At 44.8% G+C, this 21,243-nt stretch overlaps 1 protein-coding gene across 3 annotated transcripts in view; it reads right to left on the bottom strand.

Annotated features, from left to right (window-relative positions):
- Numa1 (nuclear mitotic apparatus protein 1) overlaps positions 1-21,243 on the bottom strand; it is an 80,431-nt gene that overhangs the window by 38,340 nt on the left and 20,848 nt on the right. The window lies entirely within an intron of this gene.

Here is a 21,243-nt window from a genome sequence, read left to right as displayed (position 1 = left end):
AGGTGGAAAGAAAAATTCTAACCAGTGGAGAGCAGGGGAGAATTAAGAAAAGGAAGTCATATTTTAGTTTGGAACTAGGGGCCGAGAAGGGGAGGGGAGGAGAAAGTGCTGGGGTGCCAAGGAAGTGACAGAAATGGGCTCCAAGGGCAAGGTGGGGGTCAGAGTCAGACAATCTTGAACCTAAAGGAATCAAAGAAAGGTTTAAAGTTTAAACACTGAGCTGTGGTATGAGGAGAAGCATGCTCCGTGTTTATTCTGGTATATAATGACTAACAGTGACAGCGAGGTGAGACAGGAGGCTGCTCTATCTAATAGGCAGAAGACAAGTAATGGAGACACGGAGGATGAAGTAAGAGAGAATGGAAAAAGGATGAGATGCCAAGAAACAGGTAAAGGACAGACAGCAGAAGCAGGAAGTATACAGGGGGGCAAAGAGTGAGGGACAATAAAGAGAATCAAACTGAGGAGAATGAGAACAAGAGAAAAAAACAGCAGGCTGGGCACCAGTGGCTCACTCTGTACTCTTAGCTACTCAGGAGGCTGAGATCTGAGGATAGCAGTTCAAAACCAGACTCATCTCCAATTAACCACCAGAAAATCCGAAGTGTGCTGTGGCTCAAGTGGTAGAGGGCTTGCCTTGAACTGAAGAGCTCAGGGTCAGCACTCAGGCCCAGAGTTCAAGACCAAAAGCGACCAGAGAGAGAGAGAGAGAGAGAGAGAGACAGAGAGAGAGAGAGAGAGAGAGAGAGAGAGAGAGAGAGAGAGAGAGAGAGAGAGAGAGAGAGAGAGAACGACTTCACAGAAGCCAGTGCTTACCAAGTGCCCACTTTGTGTCAAAGACCATTTTCTGGTCATTAAACCCCCTTAAGAGGCAGGTACACTGTCATCCAATTTTAGAGATGAGGAAACTATGCCATAGAAATTAATTTGCCCAGCTGGGAGCCAGTGGCTCAGGCCTGTAATCCTAGCTACTCAGGAGGCTAAGATCTGAGGATCATGGTTCAAAGCCATCCTGGGCAGAAAAGTCAGTGAGACTCTGATCTCCAATAAACCACTAGAAAACCAGAAGTGGCGCTGTGGCTCAAGAGGTAGAGTGCTCGCCTTGAGCTGAAGAGTGTCCAGACTCACAGTTCAAGCCCCACGACTTACCAAAAAAAAAAAAAATTAATTTGCCCAAGATCACACAGCTAATAAAATGGAATGGCCAAACTCTTTACCACTAGCTGCTTGACAAATAACCTCCTAGTCTCAGAATACTGATTTGTAAAATCAGAGATACCTGTGATATATGAGTTGCTGAGGGTTAATTCTGTAATATATACAAGATGCCCAGCACAGTGCAGAGCTCAGGATGAAGACACACGGTGGGTACTTCATGAAGGTTAGTTAGTTCCTGGTAGGTATTTTGGTCCCTGTCACCACAGTGTCCCAGCATTTCTCAATTAGTGAGAAGCCACAGGAGTGTTCCTCTTGAGGCAGGGGACTGTGTCCTCAGGATACTGTCTTCTTCCTTCAGGCTGCCTCTCAGATTTACTTTAGGGGCAAGCTCAAATCCCAATTCCTCCAATATTGAGAATTTCCCAGTGCTATCTAAAGAGAGAAGTTACAACCTGATTATAAGGCACAATCATTGCTGATTTTCTGTACTGTATATTTATGCTTGAATTTATTTATTTACTGGACAGTCCTGGGGCTTGAACTCAGGGCCTGGGCACTGTCCCTGAGCTCCTTTTGCCTAAGACTAGTGCTCTACCTCTTGAGCCACAACTCTACTTCTAGCTTTTTTGGTAGTTTACTGGAGATAAGAGTCTCATGGTCTTTTCCTGCCTGGGATGGTTTCAAACAGCAATCCTCAAATCTTAGCCTCCTGAGTAGTCAGGATTACAGTCATGAGCTACTGGTGTCTTTTTTTTTTTTTTTTTTTTTTTTTGCTGGTCGTGGAGCTTGAACTCTGGGCTGGGCACTGTCCTGAGCTCTTCAGCTCACAGCTAGCACTCTACCACTTGAGCCATAGCACCCACTTCCAGCTTTTTCTGCTTATGTGGTGCTGAGGAATCGAAGCTAGGGCCTCATGCATGCAAGGCAAGCAAGCACAATACCACTGAACCACCTTCCCAAACCCTAGTCTCGAATTTATTTTATTTATTTTTGTCAGTCGTGGGGCTTGAACTCTGGACCTGAGCACTGTCCCTCAGCTCTTCAGCTCAAGGCTAGCGCTCTACCACTTGAGCCACAGTGACACTTCCGGTTTTCAGGTGGTTAATTGGAGATAAGAGTGTCATGGAATTTCCTGCCCAGGCTGGTTTTGAACCATGATCCTCAGATCTCAGCCTCCTGAGTAGCTAGGAATACAGGCATAAGCCACCAGTGCCTGGCTTGAATTTATTTTTAATAACTAGAAAAAAAATCTATATCCTACACTAGGCATTTGTACTGCCTCATACATTTGCCTGAAAGTCTTATCTTCACATCTAGAATGTACACTCCCCAGGGGCATGCCCCAGTTCCACCTCTCTCTATGATCTACCACAGGACTTAGCACAAACAGGGCTCCTTAAATCTGTTCCACTGAACTACATCTGGATGAAAGGTTTTCAAATCCAACCTTCTGGCCTCCAGAGAATGTGTGTGGTAAGGGGGTGGGGGGAGGGGTATTGAAGTAGGAGTCAGATCTAGGCCCGCTGCTACAGACTTCCATCCCCTCTTTTTCCTAAGTCCCAAAGCCTACTCACAGTAACATTTGTAGTCTGTCCTAACTAAATGTTATTAGTAAAAAGTTATTCAAGGGGCTGGGAAGGTGGCTCAGTGGTAGAGTGCTTGCCTTGCATGCCTGAGGCCCTGGGTTCAATTCCTCAGCACCACATAAGCAAAAAGCCGGAAGTGACGCTGTGGCTCAAGTGGCAGAGCGCTAGCCTTGAGCTGAAGAGCTGAGGGACAGCGCCCGGGCCCAGAGTTCAGGCCCCACGACCGGACCAAAAAAAAAAAAAAAAAAAAAAAGTTATTCAAAAGAGCAAACAAGAGCTGAAAATGTGGCTTAGTGGTAGAGTGCTTGCCTGGCATGCATGAAACCGTGGGTTCCATTCCTTAGTTCCACATAGACAGAAAAGCCAAAGTGGCTCTGTGGCTCAAGTGGTAGAGTGCTAGCCTTGAGCAAAAGAAGTTCAGGGATAGTGTCTAGGCCCTGAGTTCAAGTCCCAGGACTGACAAAAAAAAAAAAAAGAGCAAAGGCAAAAACAAAGAAATGCTGAAATTGTTACAGAAGAGCCAAGTGGTAAACATAATGATGAGCACAATCAACCTTCCTGCAACTGTATGGGGTGAAACCAGAAGGCAGGTCTACTGAAACTGTCCAGGCCACAGCTGGCACGGCATCAGCTCTGAAGCTTCCTAACCTTAACAGACTGACACAGACTGTCTCAAAATATGCTGTCTCCTCACTTCCGCTTCATGCTCCACTGAAGGCAACAGCTTCCAGTTGGGTGGCCTTGGAGGGGCTGAACTCTCCTCTTGACTGCTCTCTGCCAAATGACCAAGCTTCTGGGCCAGCCCTTTGAGCCAGCCAGAAAGCCAAGCCAGTTTCTCCAGTGATCTCTTCTCCCTCAGCTCCTCACAGCCTAGAGGCAGCAGGCAGGCCTCCTGGCCTCTGCCTCATTCTGCAGGCTGCTCACTGCAGAATATAGGAGCTCTAATTTTTTTATTTTATTTTTGTCGGTTATGGGGCCTGCTTTTCCTGTCCCTCCCTTTTTCTGTTTAAAAAATGGTTTTAGTGGGCTGGGAAGGTGGCTCAGTAATAGAGTGCTTGCTTGCTTGCCTTGCATGCATGAGGCCCTGGGTTCGATTCCTCAGCACCACATAAGCAGAAAAAGCCAGAAGTGGTGCTGGGGCTCAAGTGGTAGAGCACTAGCCTTAAGCTGAAGAGCTGAGGGACAGTGCCCAGGCCCAGAGTTCAGGCCCCCACAGCCAACAAAAAGAAAAAAGAAAGAAAAGAAAAAAGGAGGAAGTGGAGGTAGAGACAGCAGAGAAGGGGAATGCAGGAGGAGAATGGAGGAAGAGGAAAGAGAAGATGAAAGGAGGAAGAGAAGGAAGAAGAAGAAAGAAAAGATGGCCAACAAAATTCTAGAGAGTTCAGATGAAGCTGAAGGGAGTGGTGTTCGGTTAGGAGCTCCTCCAGCAGTCCAAAGGTCTTAGTATCCCATCTCCTGAGCTAGAGGGCTATATACAATAGCTCATTCTATTATTCTTGCTTAAAATGTCATGTTATGGGGTTTAATATATATTGCCATTTTTTACAATTTAAACAGAAAACAAGAAGAGAGCAACCTCCCTGAGACAGCCCAAAACCGGGATGATTCTAATAAAAACAAGCAACCTAGCATTCAAGCACCTCATGACTGGCCTAGATTTTACTCCTGGAGTCATGTATGCCTTTATCCAAACCCTCTACCCTGCCAGGCTGGTCTGTAGGTTACAGATTGTCCTAAGGATTAAGACAAGAAGACTGTGTAGACACTGGCTCTGGGGGAAGACCCAACTGGGCTCAAATGGTAGCTCTAATGCTTACTGGCTATGTGACCTTAGGCAAGCTATTTAATCTTTCTAATTCTCAGTTTCCTTTTCTGTAAAAGGGGGATAATCACAGTATTTACCTCATTGGGTTATTGTGAGGATTAAAAAAAAAAAAAAGAAAGCATGAGAAGTGTTTAGCACAGTGCCTGGTGCATAGTAAGTGCTCATTAAATGTTAGCTATTAATTACAGCAGTAACAGCAACAATAATGATAGTCTGCGGGCATTTATTATGCCAGAACATCAAGTGGCTGAGGAAAGACCAGAAGGCACTGCATAAGGCTGTTTTAAAGATGAGAAAATGTAAGGTTCAGGAATTGTGACATATGTAAGTAGTACACATCTCCACATTATTCTCTAATGGTCTTAACTAGACAATACATTCTGAGCAACTCAATGAAACCTTGCACTCCTTTTTTTTAAGTAGTACTGGGATTTGAATTCAGAGCCTTATGCTTGCTAGGCAAATACACTACCATTTGAGTCCTGCTTCAGACTACAAATCATCTTTTTAATCACAACCACCGAACAGCTCCAATTTCAGAAGTAATCACTGAAGATTTCTTTTTTGAGGCATGAAAGGACCAAAACTCCTGAGTGAGCACCAAGGAGAGGCCTTCCACTAGGAAGGAAATTGCTGTTCTGTCAAGGGAGGATAGGAGAGCCCTGAACAGTACCAGAACCGCAGCCCAGCAGCTGGCTGCAAGGAAGCACTGTTTCAGAAGCCTGACCCCAGCTTATTTACCAAGACCTCATTCTCCCTCTCCAGAGGGCAGCGCTGGTTAATGAGTCAGTGTTAGTAAGGCTTCCCGGGGAGAAGAGCAGAGGGCAAATCAAAACCCAGTGAGGATTCATTAGTAGACCAGAGGCTTCACTCAGTTCTCCCTCAAGAAGAGCTTTCTACAAAACACCTAAGAACCTGCTCACCCTGTTTTCAAGGTCACAGAGGATCACAGAGGAGGAGTAAAGTGGCTCTGAGTCCTTACAGGCAACCTCTCTGGCACAATGTTTGCTCATATACACAGAATGGATAATAGAAGGCAAAAAAGACTGAAATAGGGAAAAGTCCAACAGTAAAGAATCATTGAGCCGGTGGCTCACGCCTGTAATCCTAGCTACTCAAGAGGCTGAGATCTGAGGAGGTCAGTTCAAAGCCAGCCCAGGCAGAAAAGTACCCATGAGACTCTTATGTCCAATTAACCACTGGAAATAGTGATGTGGCTAAGTGGTAGAGCACTAGACTTGAGCAAAAGAGCTCAAGGACAGCACCCAAGCCCTAAGTTCAAGCCCCAGGACTGACCAAATAAAATAAAAATAAAAAAGTATCACAAAAAGCTGGTTTCTGTTGGCTCATACCTGTAATCTTAGCTACTCAGGAGGCTGAGATATGAGGATCTTGGTTCCAAGCCGGCCCAGGCAAGAAAGTCTGTGAGACACTTATCTCCAAAAAACCACTAGAAAACCAGAAGTAGTGCTGTGGTTCAAGTGGTAGAGTGCTAGTCTTAAGGTAAAGAGCTCAGGGGCAGCACCCAGGCCCAGAGTTCAAGCCCCACAACCAATGAGAGAGAGAGAGAGAGAGAGAGAGAGAGAGAGAGAGAGAGAGAGAGAGAGAGAGAGAGAGAGAGAGAGAGAGAAGAGGAAGTGGAGCTGTTGCTCAAAATGGTAGAGTGCTAGCCTTAAGCAAAAGAGCTCAAAGACAGCGCCCAGGCCCTAAGTGGAAGCCCCACAACCAAAAAAAAAGAATCCTGGAGATGGCCTCCACAGTTACAGAAACATTTCAAAAACCCCTAGAAGTAAATTCTAAGACAGTTCACTCAGTAGCTCTGTGGCTCAGGGCAAGTCACTTGCTCTAGCTTGGGTCTCAGTATGGGAGGAGTAGATTAGATCCTAAGCACCTTCCTGCCTCCAGAAATTCCCTCTTGTTCTTTCTGCACGGTATCCCAACGACAGCACAACTGGGACCCAGTAACAGTGAGTGCTTAGGGTTTCCTTTCTAAGTAAATGCCACTTTGCAATAGGCAGTTTGTAATCTGACTGGGTCCCAATCCAGAAGCAAAGCATAGTGGGAACTTCATTAATACTCTGACCTGGGAGGTCCTTTGAAAGTGGTTGTACCAACTTAGCAGGACACATAATGCAAGTAGCTTCTGAGAATGGCATATTAACATGGGACACTATAAAACCCTAAAATTTGAACAGACTATGAAAACTAAAGGAAGAGGCTGTCACGTTTCAATTTCCCACCAAAGAACCAACACTAAGAGGCAAGCACCTCTATTACTACAATGTTAAACATTAGGAATCCAAGTCTTAGCAGGTAGAAAATACCTGCTCTGATCCTCAAGGTTCACAACCAGAGTCAAGTCAGCTAAATCTGCTCTCTCCACCACCCCTCAGCCCCTTCTGCCTGCCTCATGAGGACACCAAGTATTTCAACACTTGTCTTTCCTTTCCTTACCACAGCTCATGAAAACAGCGTGCAGATGATATTATCCCCATCCTCAGAGTCCCCAAGGAAACTGATCTTCTTTGGATAAAATAAATCCCATGTATTTGACACTGCCAAGGGCAAAATTCTACAAAGCAATTTTACTATTTCCCTCTATTAGGGCTAAGCCCTTGTGCTTGAGATACACATATATACTGCTCTTAGAATCAGTAAAATGTAATTAGGGATATTCAGCCACAAACATGAAATACCTCTATAGAATGTACTGGGATCCAAAGATGAATTACACAATCTTTTAAATCCAAGTTTATAATCCCATGAAGGAAGAAACACATCTGTCCATAAAATGAAGCCAAAGAACACAGGCTTGAGGCGTACTGAGAAGAGGATGGCGTAGCACCAACACCAAGACAGAGGCAGGGGGACATGTCAGTGTGCGGAGAGGACCACACACTGACACTGGCAACTAAGTGTGGACAGAAGATGAGTTGGGTGGCAGCTGTTGAAGCTAAACTGCACTGCCAGGGGAGGGCGGCAGAAACTAAACGGAAAGAAACTACATTGTTTTTTTTGTTTGCTTGTTTTGTTTTCTTCCTGAAAGAATTTCACCATATAGCCCAGCTTGGTCTCCATGTTGAGTTGTAGAGATTACAGGTGTAAGCCACTGAGCCCCGCATATTAGAAAAGCAGGGAGGATGGGGAGCAGCAGGAAAGAGCGCTAATATTCTCATTTGGTGAAGACTGCAGGATGGAAAACAGGACAAAGTATTGGCTGAAAGGAGTTATGAGGGATGAAATAATTCAGAAAGCGCCATGCAGAAAGCTTACCTGCAAAGAATAGAGTTCTACTACAAAATAAATTTTTTTGTTGTTCTGTTTGCTTTGTGGGTATGTATGTGTGCCTGTCCTGGAGTCTGAACTCAGGACCTGGGTGCTGTCCCTGAGCCTCAAGGCTAGCACTCAACTACTTGAATCACAGCTTCACTTCTAGCTTTTTTGGTAGTTTACTGCAGGTAAAAGAGTCTCACAGGTTTTCCTCCCTGGGCTGACTTCAAACCACGATCCTCAGATCTCAGCCTCCTGAGTAGTTAGGATTACAGGCATGAGCCACCACTGCACAGCTATAATTTGCTTTTTGACTTTTATTGGAAACAGTGGGGTTTGAATTTTATGCTTTTTACTTGCTAGACAAGAGCTTTACCACTTGAGCTACACCTCCAGCCCCTAATTATTCATTTCTGAAATCAATTTTAAGTAAAAAAATGAGAAAAGAAAAATTCTAGAAAAACCTCTAAACTACCTAGCTTAAGTGCATGGGTAGGCCAGGTAAATGCAAAAAAAAAAAAAGGTGGAGGGCAGGCGGGAAGGGATGGGAAAGGGAAACAAAGGAGGAAGCAACAATGCTAAGAAATGTACTCATTGGGCTGGGAAGGTGGCTCAGTTGCAGAGTACTTGCCTTGCATGCATGAAACCCTGGGTTCAATTCCTCAGTGCCACATAAACAGAAAAAGCTGGAAGTGGCATTGTGGCTCAAGTGGTAGAACACTAGCCTTGAGCATACAGAGGCTCAGGGACAGAGCTCAGGCCCTGAGTTCAAGCCCCAGGACTGGCACAAAAACAGAAAACAAACACAAAAAAACAGTACCAACACACACATAACACAAACACACCAAAAACGTGCACACAAAGAATCATAACACTAATTTTCATTACTGAGAATAGTATCAACTCTAGAAGAGAAATATTAAGCAGGCACCAGTGGCTCACACCTGTAATCCTAGCTACTGAAGAGGCTGAGATCTGAGGATCATGGTTCAAAGCCAGCCCAGACAGCAAAGTCCATGAGGCTTTTTTTTTTTTTGGGGGGGGGGGGAGGGCATCAGTCCTAGGGCTTGAACTCTGGGCCTGGGCACTGTCCCTCAACTCTTTAGCTTAAGGCTAGTGCTCTGCCACTTCTGACTTTTTCTGCTTATATGGTGATAAAGAATCAAATCCAGGGCCTCATGCATGCAAGGCAGGCACTCTACCACTGAACCACCTCTCCAGCCCCATCTGTGAGACTCTTTTTTTTTTTTTTTTTATTGTATTTGTGAACATACTGTACAGAGGGGTTACAATTACATGGGCAGGATAATGCATACATTTCTTACCAAGCATTGCAGCCTCCTCCTTTTGTTTACCCTTCACGTCCCTTCCCAGCCTCCCCCCTCCCCCCCAATCCCAATTCTGTGAGACTCTTATCTCCAATTAACCACCAGAAAACCAGAAGTGGCCTGTGGCTCAAGTAGTACAGCACTAGCCTTGAGCAGAAGAGCTCAGAGACAGCACCCAGGCACAGAGTTCAAGCCCCACGACCAAAAAAAAAAAAGAGAGGAAAAAAAAAAGTAAGAAGAGAAATATTAACAAATACTACTAATATCCTTATTTACGGAAGATGTTTCAAAATGTTGAACAACTTGTCTAATATCATAAAGCTAACAGGTACCAGCCCAAGTCTGTCTCACTTACAAAGTCAATCACGTAGAGCAGGCAGTTTGACTTAGGTCTCAGACATAGGATGTCTGCTGGATGCACAACATAAAAAGAATCAGAAGAATCTATACAAGTCATGCTTGCTTATAGGCCTGTAAAAGGCCAGCCAATTCATTTGCAATGGAGGTTTATTCTTCTTCTTCTCTAGCCTTGTACAGCTAAAGTAGAGGACACTATTAAGAGAAAAAGTGAGAGACTTTGTGAGAAATTCCAGGTCTCAGGGAATTCATTGTAAGTCCTTTATATTATTTCCATTTGGGAAGAATTTATCAGAAAGCAACAGTGCCAATGCCTACGATAAATTAAGACAAGCCAGTCACTGTTGGTTCATGCCAATAATCCTAGCTACTCAGGACACTTGAGATCTAAGGATCAAGGTTCGAAGCCAGCCAAGGCAGGAAAGTCTGTGAGATACTTATCTCCAATTAACCACCAAAAAGCCAGAATAAGGGTTTTGGCTCAAGTGGTAGAGCACTAACCTTGAACAGGGGCAGCACCCAGCTCTAACAAGCCCCAAGGACACACACACACACACACACACACACACACACACACACACACACACACACGCACACACACACACACACACACACACACACACACACACACACACACACACACACACACACACACACACACACACACACTAGGTTTGGGGTTATTTTTCATTTATTCTCTTTACTTCAGATCCACATCACCCTCTGCTTGGGATGCTATCATCCTCATCAAAACAACCACTTGGTGCTTGGGCACCTCTGCACCACTGATAAGTGTTTCTCACTTTCACAGTGGCTGTGAGATAGGCCTTATTTTCATTTTACCAAAGATGAAGTTCATTGACCAAAAATCACTGTACTCACAACCTGACTTACAGAATTGTAACTTCTTTGTACAACTACATCATCTACATCATACATCATCATCAATAAAAAAAAAAGCTCAGAAACCTTAGGTACCAGGTAATATTAAGATAGAAATTGAGTGGGTAGCTGGGTGCCAGTGGCTCACACCTGTAATCCTAGCTACTCAGGAGGCTGAGATCTGAGGATCATGGTTCAAAGCCACCCTGGGCAGAAAAGTCCGAGAGACTCGTATCTCCAATAAACCACTAGAAAACTGGAAGTGGTGCTGTGGCTCAAGCGGTAGAGCACTTGCCTTGAGCTGAAGAGCGCAGGGTTAGCGCCCAAGCCCAGAGTTCAAGCCCCACTACTGACAGAGAGAGAGAGAGAGAGAGAGAGAGAGAGAGAGAGAGAGAGAGAGAGAGAGAGAGAGAGAGAGAGAGAAAGAAAGAAAGAAAGAAAGAAAGAAAGAAAGAAAGAAAGAAAGAAAGAAAGAAAGAAAGAAAGAAAGAAAGAAAGAAAAGAAAAGAAATTGAGTACTGGTTGTTACACCAGAAACCCTAGCTATTCAAGAGGCTGAGATCTATGGATCTGGGTTCAAAGCTAGCTTGAGCACACAAACCTAAGACCTGGAGGTATAGCTCAAGTGGTAGAGTGCCAGCCTTGAGTGAAAAAACTAAGGGACATCAATCACACAGACCCAAGTTCTAGTATTGGCACACAAAAACCACCCAAAAAAGCTAATGGCAATTCAAAGGTTTATCAATTATGAACTACATCCCAATTTCTGTGTTAAAATGTGCAAAAACAAAACAAAAAATATGTAACAAAGCATTTTTTTTTTTTTTTGTCGGTCGTGGGGCTTGAACTCTGGGCCTGAGCGCTGTCCTTCAGCTCTTCAGCTCAAGGCGAGCGCTCTACCACTTGAGCTACAGCGCCACTTCCGGTTTTTTTCTGGTGGTTTATTTGAGATAGGAGTCTCACGGTCTCTCCTGCCCGGGCTGGCTTTGAACCGCGATCCTCAGATCTCAGCCTCCTGAGTAGCTAGGATTACAGGCGTGAGCCACCAGCACCCGGCGTAACAAAGCATTTTGAAACATATGAAATATGGAAATATGAACTACACAACTTGTGGGTAAGGGAGGGAAAAACTGGGAGAGCAAGGAAGGGGTAACTTTTCGTACTTTTGGGGGGCTGGGAATGTAGTTTAGTGGTAGAGTGCTTGCCTAGCATGCCTGAATCCCTGGGTTCTATTCCTCAGTACCACATACACAGAAAAAGCCAGAGGTTGTACTGTGGCTCTAGTAGTAGAGTCCTAGCCTTGAGCAAAAGAAGCTCTGGGACAGTCCCAGGACTGGCAAAAAAAGAAAGAAATGTACTCTTCCTGGGCACTGGTGGCTCACACCTGTAATCTTAGCTACCCAGGAGGCTGAGATCTGAGGATCAAGGTTTGAAGCCAGCCTGGGCAGGAAAGTCTGTGAGATTCTTACCTCCAATTAATCACAGAAAAAGCTGGAAATGGTACTGTGACTCAAGTGGTAGTGTAAGCCTTAAGCAAAATGAGCCCAGGGGCAGTGCCCAGGCCCAGAGTTCAGGTTTCAGGACTGGCAAAAAAAGGAATAGAGTGCTAGCCTTGAGAGAAAAAGCTCAGATACACTGCCCAAGCCAGATGACCAAATCCCACAACTGACAAAAAAAAAGTATTCTTTACCTGACTTACATAACTATAACCTCTCTATAACCTGTATAATAATAAAGAAAAAAATATAAAAACATATGAAATACAACATTCCCACCTCAACAGCTATTTCCACTGTGGGTTTACAGATTCATGGAGTATATTTCTATGAAAAACTCTGTTTTAAAAATAAGGAGACTGGGGCTGGGAAGGTGGCTCAGTGGTAGAGCGCTTGCCTTGCATGCATGAGGCCCTGGGTTCGATTCCTCAGCATCACATAAGCAGAAAGAAAAAAGCCAGAAGTGGCGCTGTGGCTCAAGTGGTAGAGTGCTAGTCTTGAGCTGAAGAGCTGAGGGACAGTGCCCAGGCCCAGAGTTCAAGCCCCACAACCGGACCCAAAAAAAAAAAAAAAAAGGAGACTAAGGCTCATTTTTGGGGTTTTTGTGGTGCTGGTCCCTTTGACCTGAACTCAGGGCCTGGGTACTATTTCTGAGCTTTCTTTGCTCATGGCTAGCACTCTACCACTTGAGCCACAGCTCCAGTTTTGGCTTTTTGGTGGTCAATTGGAGATAAGAGTCTCACAGACTTTCCAACTCTGGTTGTCTTTGAACTGTGAACCTCAGCCTCCTGAATAGCTAGGATTACAGGTGTAAGCACCAGTGCCCAGCCTAATGCTCAGTTTTAACAATTGTTAGATGACCTTGTTAAAAATAATCTATTAGAAATCTGAGAACTACAAAATTAAAGACAACATTTCAGAAATCTGAAAACAGAATAACTAACAATGTTGGTTGATTCTATATTATGCTTCAAACTATTTTTACTCTCATCTCTCTACTTCATTAACTCACTAAAGAATGAAAGTTACCTATTAAAAACAAATTAAGATGAAAAGATGCTTAGAAAACTTCATTTCTTGTTTATCTAAGTATATTTTCCTTGTTCTCCAAAACCAATGAAACAATACAAAGCAATACAAAGCCGGGTATGGTGGCGCCGTGCACACATTTATAATGCAAGCACTACAGAGGTAGAGACACGAGCATCTTGAGTTTAAGGCCAGCATGAGCTCTAATAGCAAGATTCTGTCTAAAACAGTAAGTAGGTAAAAGACCAAAACAAACCCATAATACTACTCAGGAGACTGAGATCTGAGATCATGGTTCAAAGCCAGCCTGGGCAGCAAAGTCTGTGAGACTCTGATCTCCAAATTAACCACAAGAAGCTGAAAGTGAAACTTTGCCTCAACCTTGTACACAAAAGCTCAGTGACAACACCCAAGCACAGAGTTCAAGCTCCAGGCCGGCCCAGGAGGGAAAAAAAAGACCAAAACAATCTCCCAAACTCTTTCCATTACTTTCCAGTGATATTTTTCCATGCATTCCCCTCTTCTCCCCCGCCCCCAAAACCACACAGATACAAATATCATTATTTGTATTTTTTTCTTATTTTTTATCTTTAGAATTTTTGCTCAGCAGAACATGTCTATAATTCCAGCTACTCAGGAGGTGGAGATCAAGAGGATCGAAGTTTGGGGCCAGCTTGGGCAAAAAGTAAGACCAATCTCAATCAATAAGCAGAGCATGGCAGTATACACCTCTGATCCCTGTGGAAGAAAAGTGCTTTTTCCATCAAAGTAGTTTGCTTCCTTCCTTGTTTTTTTTTCTTTTTCTTTTTCTTTTTTTTTTTTTGGTTGGGCGGGGAGGTCATGGGGCTTGAACTCAGGGCTTGGGAGCTGTCCCTGATCTCTTTTGCTCAAGGTTAGCACTTTGCCACTTTGCACTATGGTGCCACTTCCTGTTTTCTGATGGTTAACTGGAGATGAGTCTCACGGACTTTCCTGCCTGGGACGGCTTTGAACTAAACCATACTTTACAAAAGCTGCATTTAAAGGAAATGCCATAGTGAATTCCTCTGTTTTCTTTCTGAGGGATATGGCTGCTTTCTTTTCTTTCTGAGCCAGTTCTCCATCTGTTACCATGCTGGCTTCAGCCTTCTGAGTAGCTGAGATACCACTCAGGCACCCCTGCCCCAGCCATACCACATGGGCAATCTGTTACCATTTCAAACAAAGCTGCAGTGAATATCCTTGCATACATTTCTTTCTAAATAAAAGGAAATAACTCTTTTGTGTGTGGTGCTAGAGTTTACCAGGCAGGCATTCTACCTCTTGAGCCATAACTCTAGCCCCTGAAGAATACTGTTTCTTCAGACATACTGTCCTTGTTTCCCACCCATGGTACTCTTTGGTTGGTTCGCACGTCCGGGTGGGGTTTTGTTAAAAAGGTTTCACCATGTCTTGTCTCAGCCTCCTGAGCTGGAGGAATATAGACATGTGCCCCCATGCCCCTGGTCCTGTGTTTGGATTGCTCCTTTTCGCATCATCGTCACCCTGCTTCTCTTGCTCACAGAATCATCTTGGGGTCCAGAGTAAGGGCAGAAGGCAAAGTAATCTGGAGAAGTCAAGACATGACATGTGATCGTTACTGCTGGTAAACTGGAACTGGACTGTCTTGGCTGCCTCTTGCAGGCACCTGCACACGCCACCCCTCCCCCTCATAATGTGCGCCCTGTTCTGATCTCAGCAGCTGCTTCCAATTCCAGTGATGTGGGTAGAGCTGACTTGGGGAAATAATCCTACTCTGCCTCATTCTTGACCCTGGCAAGTGCAGACAGGCCCACCATCTTAGTTACGTGACAATTGGGAATGAATACATTATTGTTACAGGATAATATAATATAGACAGAAGTATCTAGAGTAAAAATGCAAAACTCGTTTACATAGCCTTATCCCCATTCACCCTTCAGAGGTACCCCACTGTTAAGAGTTTCCTTTTTTGGGGGGGGTGGTTGGTTGTGGGGTTTGAACTCTGGGCCTGAGCACTGTCCTGAGCTCTTCAGGAACTCAAGGTGAGCACTCTACCATTGAGCCACAGCACCACTTCCGGTTTTCTAGTGATTTATTGGAGATAAGAGTCTCATGGACGTTCCTGCCTGGGTTGGCTTTGAACTGTGGTCCTCAGATCTCAGCCTCCTGAGTTGCTAGGGTTACAGGCATAAGCCACTGGCACCCAGCTTGTTTAGAGTTTCTTATATGACCTTTCTTAAGGGCCCACCCCTGGACAAAGGGGTATATTTTGAAAGATGCCCTTTTTATGAAATTCTTTGAAGCTGGACTGGGGTTTGAGGCCAGCCTCAGCAAAAAAATAAAAAAAGTTTAGGAGATTTTTTTGGGGGGGGTCCAGTCATGGGGCCTGAACTCTGGGCCTGGGCACTGTCCCTCAGCTCTTCAGCTCAAGGCTAGCGCTCTACCACTTGAGCCACAGAGCCACTTCCGGCTTTTTTCTTTTTGCTTATGTGGTGCTGAGGAATCGAACCCAGGGCCTCATGCATGCAAGGCAAGCACTCTACCGCTGAGCCACCTTCCCAGCCTGGATTCTTCATATTTTTAAAGTCTTGAGAAAAAGCCTATAAGGATGTGACTTCCACAACTTGATTTTTCCATTGGTGCCTTCATGTTCACAGTTCAAAGCATGCTGTACCAATAATACTAGTATACACCTCCTTTCACAACTATAGTTCTCTAAAATATAAACCAATATTTGTAGGCACAGTGGCTTGTGGTTCATGCTTCCAGGAGGCAGAGAGAAGGAGACTTGCAGTTGAAGGGCTAGCTGGGCAAAACCAACAAGCCAGATGTGGTTGCATACATCTATGTGGGAAGCTAGGATAATGGTCTGATGCCATCCTCAGGGAAAAGCATAAATCCTACCTGAAAAATAACCTATAAAGTAAAAAAAAAAAAGGCCAGGTGTCAGTGTCTCATGTCTGTAATCCTAACTACTCAGAAGGATGAGATATGGAAATACAGGTTCAAAGTCAGCCCAGACCAAAAAGTCCATGAGTCTCCCTCTCCCAAATAACTAGCTAAGGATAGGGCTGGAGGCATGGCCCAAGTGGTAGAGTACAAGCAGAATAAATTCAAGGTCCTGAGTTCAAACCCTAGTACCACTATAAAAAAAATTTTAAGTGATATGCAAGAGACTATTAAATATATTATACTTCTGATTTGAGGTGATTATGGGATACTTCTGTTTTCTTTTTCATACATGGTGTATTTTTTTCTTTTCTTTTTTTTTTCTTTTTGGTCAGTCATGGTGCTTGGCCTCTGGGCCTGGGCGCCGTCCCTCAGCTCTTCAGCTCAAGGCTAGCGCTCTACCACTTTGAGCCGCCAGTCCACTTTTGGTTTGCTGGTGGTTTATTGGAGATAAGTCTTATAGACTTTCCAGCTCCAGGCTGGCTTTGAACCACAATCCTTAGATCTCAGCCTCCTGAGAAGGTAGGATTACAGGCGTGAACCACTAGTGCCTGACTTACTTTGTATTTTTTTATGTGTCTAACGACAAATATATACTATTTTTCACTCTAGTTCAAAAAGTGTTTTGTTTCCCTACAATCCAAAGTCCATGACTTTTGATCTTCAAAGGATTATTAGCAGGAATGGAAAGATGGCTCAATGGTAGAGTGCTTTCCTAGCATGCATGAAGCCCAGGGATCAATTCCTCAGAACCATATACATAGAAAAAGCCAGAAGTGGGACTGGGAAGGTGGCTCAGTGGTAGAGCACTTGCCTTGCATGCATGAGGCCCTGGGTTCGATTCCTCAGCACCACATAAGCAAAAAGAAAAAAAAGCCAGAAGTGGCGCTGTGGCTCAAGTGATAGAGCGCTAGCCTTGAGCTGAAGAGCTGAGGGACAGTGCCCAGGCCCAGAGCTCAGGCCCCACGACTGGACCCAAAAAAGAAAAAAGAAAAATCCAGAAGTGGTGGTGTGACTCAAGTGGCAGAGTGCTAACCTTGAACAAAAAAAGCTCAGAGAGAGTGCCCAGGCCCTGAGGTCAAGCCAGAGGACTGGCAAAAAAAAAATTGGGGGGGGGGAGGTGTGTTATTAGCAGTAGTAAGCAACTCACTAGCAAGAAGACTGTGTGTGGCTAAGAAAAGCAGCCTTAGGGGATGAGGGACAAAGTTCTGACCACTCCTTGACTTGGTGCTTTGAGGCCTTGATTCATCAGCACCCCAACTGTCAAGGGCCTGGAAAACCATCCATTTTAAGACCAGGACCACACAACTTCCCAACCCTAAAGCCTAAGATTTTCCACTTAGAAATAGACCATGGGAGGGGCTGGGAAGGTAGCTCAGTGGTAGAGCGCTTGCCTTGCATGCTCGAGGCCCTGGGTTCGATTCCTCAGTACCACATAAGCAAAAAGAAAAAAGCCGGAAGTGGCGCTGTGGCTCATAGTGGTAGAGCGCTAGCCTTGAGCTGAAGAGCTGAGGGACAGCGCCCAGGCCCAGAGTTCAGGCCCCACGACCGGACCCAAAAAAAAAAAAAAAAAATAGACCATGGGGCTGGGAAGGTGGCTCAGTGGTAGTGCTTGCCTAGCATGCATGAAGCCCTGGGCTCTATTCCTCAGTACCACATAATCAGAAAAGGCCAGAAATGGTGCTAGAGCTCTAACCTTGAGCACAGAGGCATAGAGAAGCTCATGAATAGAGCTCAGGCCCCCAGTTCAAGCCCCATGACTGGCAAAAAAAAAAAAAAAAAAGAAAAAAGAAATAGACCATTTCTGACTGGGGAGTGGCTCCAGTGATAGAGCACCTGCCTAGCAACTGTAAGGCTTTTAGTTCAAAACCCAGTACTGCCAGAAAAAGAAGACCAAGACCTAAGTAATGGGATTGGGTCATGCTATTCTGAACACAAAAAGCCTTCAACAGCCAATTTCATACAGAATAAAATCCAAATCCCTTAGCATGACACGATTCTCCAAGATCCAGTCTTCCAACTTCCTTTCCAGCACAAATCTAGCTCAGTCTCCTATCGTACTGCCATGTATGTTTTCTCCAGGCATGCCAGGTACTTGCTAGGCTCTGTGCCTTTGCCACAGGATGATCTCCCAGAAATGTTCTATCTTCTAAACCTGTTGAACTCCTATGCATCCCTTATAGCCTGGCAAAAATGCCCTTCCCACAGTAACAATTGTTCTTTTCCTATCAGCTCCCATACTATCTCCTCTGTTTTTATTTCACTTCTTCAGTGGGTGTTAGCTGGATACATTTACTTAAGTTCCTGGAGGGCAGTAACCATTTCATTCACTTGGTTTCACTCTCCACAAAATTGGCACATTGTAGGTGCTAAAAAATGCTTTCCTGGCTGAATGACAGCCAACTGCCCCTAATTTGGTAAATTCTATCAGCATGTAGCTATTGAAGCCAAAGAATGGTCAAATAGGACAGTGCCTCTAATTCCAAAACACATAGGAGTGGGCACTAGCCACTTCAAAGTGATTTGGGAAGTGACCATTTACATAACCCTAATTAAAACTAAAGGGCGGAACAGTCAGCTGATATTTGATAAAGGACAGCCTCTTCAAGACTGGTGCTGGGAAAACTGGGCGGCCACATACAGAAAACTGAAAGTGGGCCCCAGCCTATCACCATGCACCAACATCAACTCAAAATGGATTAAAGACCTTAACATTAAACCTGAATCTCTGAAACTACTGCAGGACAGAGTAGGAGAGACACTTGAACTAATAGGCACAGGAAGGAACTTCCTGAACAGAGTCCCAGGGTCACAACAAATTGGAGAGAGACTCAACAAATGGAACTACCTTAAAATAAAAAGTTTCTGCACAGGGGCTGGGAAGGTGGCTCAGTGGTAGAGCGCTTGCCTTGCATGCCTGAGGCCCTGGGTTCGATTCCTCAGCACCACATAAGCAAAAAGAAAAAAGCTGGAAGTGGCACTGTGGCTCAAGTGGTAGAGCGCTAGCCTTGAGCTGAAGAGCTGAGGGACAGCGCCCAGGCCCAGAGTTCAGACCCCACGACCTGACCCAAAAAAAAAAAAAAAAAAAAAAAAGTAGCCGGGCGCTGGTGGCTCACGCCTGTAATCCTAGCTACTCAGGAGGCTGAGATCTGAGAATCACAGTTCAAAGCCAGCCCGGGCAGGAGAGACCGTGAGACTCTTATCTCCAATAAACCACCAGAAAACTGGAAGTGGCGCTGTAGCTCAAGTGGTTGAGCACTCACTCGCCTTGAGCTGAAGAGCTGAGGGACAGCTCTCAGGCCCAGAGTTCAAGGCCCATGACCGACAAAAAAAAAAAAAAAAGTTTCTGCACAGCTAGTCATAGCAACCAAGCTAGAAAGACAACAACTAACTGGGGAAAAAATATTTACCAGCAATATATCAGACAAGGGGTTAATATCCAGTATATATAGGGAACTCAAGAAACTAATTCCTCCCAAACCCAACAAACTAATTACTAAATGGGCAAGGGACCTAAAGAGAGATTTCTTAGAAGAAGAGATAAAAATGGCAAAGAAAGCCGGGCGCTGGTGGCTCACGCCTGTAATCCTAGCTACTCAGGAGGCTGAGATCTGAGAATCGCGGTTCAAAGCCAGCCCGGGCAGGAGAGACCGTGAGACTCCTATCTCCAATAAACCACCAGAAAACCGGAAGTGGCGCTGTAGTTCAAGTGGTAGGTAGAGCGCTCGCCTTGAGCTGAAGAGCTGAGGGACAGCGCTCAGGCCCAGAGTTCAAGCCCCACGACCGACAAAAAAAAAAAAAAAATGGCAAAGAAACACATGAGGAAATGTTCACCATCCCTGGTTGTAAAGGAAATACAAATAAAGACAACCCTGAGATACCATCTTACCCCAGCCAGAATGGCCCACATCCTAAAGTCAGCCAACCACAAATGCTGGAGGGGATGCAGAGAAAGAGGAACCCTATTACACTGCTGGTGGGAATGTACACTTATACAACCACTTTGGAAAGCAGTCTAGAGGGTCCTCAGAAAGCTAAATGTTAACCTCCCTTACGACCCAGTCATACCACTTCTAGGCATTTATCCTGAACAACAAGAACCAGGATATAAAGACACATGCACCTCCATGTTTATTGCAGCACTGTTCACAATAGCCAGGATATGGAAACAACCCAGATGTCCCACTACAGATGAATGGGTCCTAAAACTATACTATCTATACACAATAGAATATGCAGCCATTAGAAAGGACAAACTAATGGCATTTGCAAGGAAATGGATGGAACTAGAAGAAATCATGTTGAGTGAGATAAGCCAAGAGCAAAGAGACAAACAGCCACGGTCTCCCTAAGTGGATGTTAAATCCAGAACACAAGGTGATACAAAACCTGAGAAACAGAGGACCTCCACTCATCTGGTCGAATCACCACTAAATAACCCCATGCTGCTGACCACATATATGGTATATATGTGCACACTGGAGGGAAACTAGGAGGAAGACACAGAACTAGAGGGAATCAGGGAAAAACATACAGAAGTGGGACCCATCAGCTGCACTGGACATTGATCAAAACAAACTAAGCAATTCAATGGCAGTGATGGGAGGGAGGGAACAAGTGGGAAAGAGGGAACAGCTGACGCTATGCAAAACAAAAGAAATGTACCTATCACCCGATGTGGAAGAAATAACTGTATTGTCAAAGCTCATAGAACTCATACACTTTTGGGCTGGGAAGGTGGTTCAGTGGTAAGAGCACTTGCCTTGCATGCATGAGGCCCTGGGTTCGATTCCTCAGCACATAAGCAGAAAAAAAAAAAAGCCAGAAGTGGTGCTATGGCTCAAGTGGTAGCGTGCTAGCCTTGAGCTGAAGAGCTGAGGGACAGTGCCTAGGCCCAGAATTCAGGCCCCACAACCGGACCCCCCCCCCAAAAGAAAAAAAAAAACTCATAAAGTCTATAGACCATGACAGACAAATTGCACCATGAAAGTTAGAATGTGTTTGTGACTTTAGGCATCACTATCCCGCAATACTGTGAAATTTGTGAAATTATGTAATCAATCACAATAAAGAATTTGCAACAACAGAAAAAAAAACTAAAGGGAGGGCCAGGTGCTGGTAGCTTACACCTGTAATCCTAGCTACTCAGGAGGCTGAAATCTGAGGATCACAGTTCAAAGCCAGCCTGGGCAGGAAAGTCCGTGAGACTCTTTTTTTTTTTTTTTTGTGGCAGTTATTGCGTTTGAACTCTGGGCCTGCGCGCTGTCCCTCAGGTTTTCAGCTCAAGGCTAGTGCTCTACCACTTGAGCCACAGCACCACTTCTGGTTTTCTGGTGGTTTATTGGAGATAAGAGTCTCAGACT

This window comes from Dipodomys merriami, unplaced genomic scaffold, assembly GCF_024711535.1.
Source record: "Dipodomys merriami isolate MVZ:Mamm:240054 unplaced genomic scaffold, mDipMer1.0.p SCAF_25, whole genome shotgun sequence".
Lineage (NCBI taxonomy): Eukaryota > Metazoa > Chordata > Mammalia > Rodentia > Heteromyidae > Dipodomys > Dipodomys merriami.
The sequence above is the reverse complement of the archived record's forward strand: the minus strand, read 5'-3'. Positions and strand labels throughout refer to the sequence as shown.